Here is a 4,808-nt window from a genome sequence, read left to right as displayed (position 1 = left end):
GTCAAGTTGTCTGTGTACTTTGGTTTAAATTAAACATTTGTACATTTCATAATAATAATTAGCAAGATAACAGACCGGGGCTAGTTGTCACAGTTTTTTACTTTTTCCGCTTGTTTAGTCAATTTCTGTACATGGCACAAACTAATGGCTTGCTAACCAAAAAGAAACACCATGAGGCATATCATCATTTTATTTGTGTATTGCTTTTATTTTTTGTTGGAAACGCTTTTGTGATTCTCTTTAAAAACAAAGTCGCTTAAATTTCTTTTTCCCATACACCATAAATAAAACCCTTGTCAGGGGAAAGACTGACAGGTTTAATGAATGATGCTGGGTGATGCATTTCTCAATAAAGCTCCACCTTCTGTCCTAATTCAGCATCCAACTGTTTGTTCCAGAGACAATGGATGGCAGTAGCATATGTGCAGAATCACACCACTACAATCCCTCTTCATAATCAACTTACACTTACCTCACTTTATACATACAGACAATAAATACATCATTACAGTAATGAATGTCTTTTAATAGTTAACACTGACCTTTATAGAGGCCCCACGGCTGTGCTGTGTTTCAAGCCCACATCTGTGTGTCAGTGTAAGGCTGGGGAAATAAAAAAATAAATAAAAACGTGGAGAAGCTGCGAAGCTGGAAAAAACAAAAATTATATTATTTTTATATGCATGACGGTATTACATTATTATGTGCTCCTGTATAGCTCAGTGGTAGAGCATTGCGTAGCAGTGCAAAAGGTCATGCGTTCAAAACCAAAGAATACAGAGTGATTAAAAAAATAATACCTCGTAATTGGATAAAAGCGTCAGATAAATGTGAAAATGTAATTTTTTTCTGGTGGATTTGATTATATTTGTGAACTCTGACCTTGTGGATGATAGAAACCCAAGGATGGAGACACACTGAACTTACTGGAAAGTGAAAGCCGATGTGTTTTTACATTGAACTGAAACTGGGGTTCTTTCTTTAAATGATGAGACAAGAAACATGTGACTCAGACCTATTAGTGTCAGATGAAAAGACTATAATAAGGAACATACTGTATAATCAGACTGAAACTATAGCTACAGTAACTTCTAATCCAGAGAGTCTAGACCGCGACAAAAAAAGCATGTATTCTGAGCACATATACGTAAATAAAAGACAAGCAGTATCAGCTCAGCCCTATATGTCTGCGATGACTCATTCAACATAAAATAGACTACAATGGGTTTTTATAAGATGACTGCTCATTCACAAAAAGTAAGGAAATATTCATTTACAGTAGTAATACTTAAATTGTATTTATATAGCGCTTTTCACAATTGTTCATTGTTCCAAAGCAGCTATATATGAAACACAGAAAAGCAAAGAACAACAAAAGGATAGCAGTTTTTAAATGGACCTTAGAATGGAGTACATGAAGATACAGAGTTATTTAAATATATTTTCTTATTTGAATAATGTAATTAGTAGTCCTCCGTTCCAAACTATATTATAAGCATATAGTATGGAGTATATAATGCCTAAATAATAATCATATTCCTATATTTGAATCAGAAATTTATTATATGGAGGTATTCACAATTATTTCCATGTTCCTGCACTGTTAGACTTTTTATTGTATATATGCGGTAACTCAATGGTAACGTGTTGCCAGTGAGTTACTGTAACTGCCCCATTACAGTACCATAACTGTACATGTTTTTTACAGTATGATGCCTTTACCGCAGTTCCATTTTACAGTATAATACCCTTACTGTAACCTAGTTTTAAAAAAATATTGCCTTGAAGGGGATTCAAACCCAGGTCACCCATGTCGTAGGTCCGTAACACTACCACGGTGCTACAGAGTCACTTAATAAAAGTTCCTCGCTACACTCCCCAAGTAGCCTCTTCTGTCACTCTCCCGACACTCTGAGGAGCGAAATCTTGGCGTCACTAGTGTTTTGAAGTCTTGAGGTCAACTTCAAATCTGACGGTCAAGCATAAATATATTTCCTAATAGAATGATGTATTTTTTATTTTTATTTTAATTGACCTTTATTTAATCAGGAAATCAAAATCTCTTTCACAGGAGAGTCCTGACCTAGTAGGTAATATAATAATGTTACTAAAGTGATGTAGCCACATTTTTACGATTGTAATTGGACCATAATAATAAAAGCAGTACTAATGTAACGAAGTACAAAATGAAGCCATAAATTAAGCTAATGTCAGCCGTCCCCCAGTAAGCAAGCCAACAGGGCGATAGCAGTCAAGGGGTGAAAAAACTCCTTTTGGGAGACCAAAAAACCTCTGTGAGAAAACCAGACTTAGCCAAGAGGGCCAGTTATCATCTAACATGTTACCAATGAAACCATAACAAGAGGACAGAGACAAAGTGTTAAACATTGACCAAATATTATATATTACAGAGTATATACACTGATCAGCCATAACATTATGACCACCTGCCTAATATTGTGCAGGTCCCCCTTATGCCACCAAAACAGCCCTGACCCATTGAGGCATCGACTCCACTAGACCTTTTTATCAGAACCAGCTCCACTTTTGATAGGTATCGACCACTGCAGACCGAGCTGCAGTTTTGGAGATGCTAAGGGCAGCCAAGGCTCATTGATGCACGTGGGGATCGAAGGCTGGCCCGTGTGGTCCGATCCAACAGATGAGCTATATACTGTAGCTGAAATTGCTGAAAAAGTGAATGCTGGTCTGAAAGAAAGGTCTAGTGGAGTCCATGCCTCAACAGGTCAGGGCTGGCAAAAGGGGGACCTACACAATATTAGACAGGTGGTCATAATGTTATGGCTGATCGGTGTATATATGTATAAATAAATAAATAGATAGAGAGACAGAGAGAGAATATATATATATATATATATATATATATATATATATATATATATAGAGAGAGAGAGAGAGAGAGAGAGAGAGAGAGAGAGAGAGAGAGAGAGAGAGAGAGAGAGCGAGCATATATAGTAAATACTATATTATAGACTTTAACATCAGTTCAAGTGCACAAAGGAGGTGGTCAGTTGTTGCTGGGCAGTTGTCAATTTGGCAACATGAAGATGGGCATCAGGTGAATCGGTGGTGGGATAAGCATCACACCAAACTGGAACTGAGCCTGTCTGTCTCAGATGTCATTGGTTTACCAAGGATGAGACGAGAAACAGAAACAAGGTGCTACTTAGAGGCGGCTCACATGTAATGTTAAAGGCATATAGTCATAGGTAAAATGTAATCATTTCTGGTTAAGCTAAATATTGTGGAATAAGTATGTTTAAGAGCTGAATTATGCTTGTTAAAGAGATGAGTCTTCAGTTTGTAGCTTTTCCATCAAATTGCAACTAAACATTTTACACAATATTAAAACATTTAAATGTGTGTTTTTATTTTCTACTGTAAAAAACCCTTAAAACTGCTTGAGTGTGTCTGAAAGGTCATCCCACAGTTTAGAGTCTAGCTAGGTAGGAAAAGGATCTACCACCTATAGATGATTTTAAAAGGAAAACAGCACAGTTTTTAAATATTTTACTATGTTCCTACCTCAACTTAGACGAATTAATACATACCTATCTTTTCTCAATACATGCACTTAATCTTTGTACAGCGCATCGTGAATGTGTTAGCATTTAGCCTAGACCCATTCATTCCTTAGGATCCAAACAGGGATAAATTTAGAAGCCACCAAACACTTCCATATTTTCCCTATTTAAAGACTGTTACATGAGTAGTTACACGAGTAAGTATGGTGGCACAAAATAAACGTGGCAGTTTTTTAAGCAGATAAAAAACAGTCTTTAAATAGGGAAAACATAGAAGTGTTTGATGGCCTTTAAACTCATCCCTGTTTGGATCCTAAGGAAAGAATGGGGCTAGGCTAAATGCTAACACATTCATGACGCGCTGTACAAAGATTTAAAGTTAACGCATTGAAAAAATATAGGTATGTATTAATTCATCCAAGTTGAGGTAAAAACATAAAATATAAAAAAATGGTGTTGTTTTCCTTTAATATTCTAGGGATTATTACGAGACCAGAATTTTGCGTGCGCAATGTTCACAATGGATTGTTCTCTGATAGTAAATCACAAAGATATTAAGGCTTAATATATATAAGGCTTTATATGTTAACATTATTTAATGCATTAGGTATCATAAAATAATGAACAGCATTTATAAATATGCTTTTTAAAATTGCTTTTCATGTTAGTATATAATGCACTGTGTAATTGTTATTGTATTAACAGGCTATGTTGCAATTACGATATAATAATATGTATAACCAAAATATATTAAAGCTGTTTACTATTGTGATAACTAATGTTAATGTACACATCTTTATTGTAAAGTAATTGTATAATAATTTACTTTCTTTACTTCCAACCGCTAACAAATATTGTTTTTGTAAGAGGAAAAACTTGATATTTAAGTGATGCTGGATCATATAAATGCAATCACACGGCTTAATCCACATTTGTAGCTTTTCCATCAAATTGCAACTAAAAATGTAACACAACAGTGAGCCATTTAAATGTGATTTTTCATTTCCAACTGTATAAATGAACTCTACCCCTGTGGCGATATGCACATTTATTTTTAAAACAGAAATTATGCTGTGCATCACAGAGCTATTTCAGCATGTTTTATCTTCATTGCAGATACATGCCTGCCAGACACCATTTCACACGATTTAATATATTTCATCCCAGGCCTTAAAGGCTTCTATACCATCTTCAGAAAAAAAACAAATTATTTTATATCCAGCCGTGCGTTAAGTGGTAAAAAGAAAAATACACACACACGTA

Source organism: Misgurnus anguillicaudatus, chromosome 17, assembly GCF_027580225.2.
Source record: "Misgurnus anguillicaudatus chromosome 17, ASM2758022v2, whole genome shotgun sequence".
Classification (NCBI taxonomy): Eukaryota; Metazoa; Chordata; class Actinopteri; order Cypriniformes; family Cobitidae; genus Misgurnus; species Misgurnus anguillicaudatus.
The sequence above is the reverse complement of the archived record's forward strand: the minus strand, read 5'-3'. Positions refer to the sequence as shown.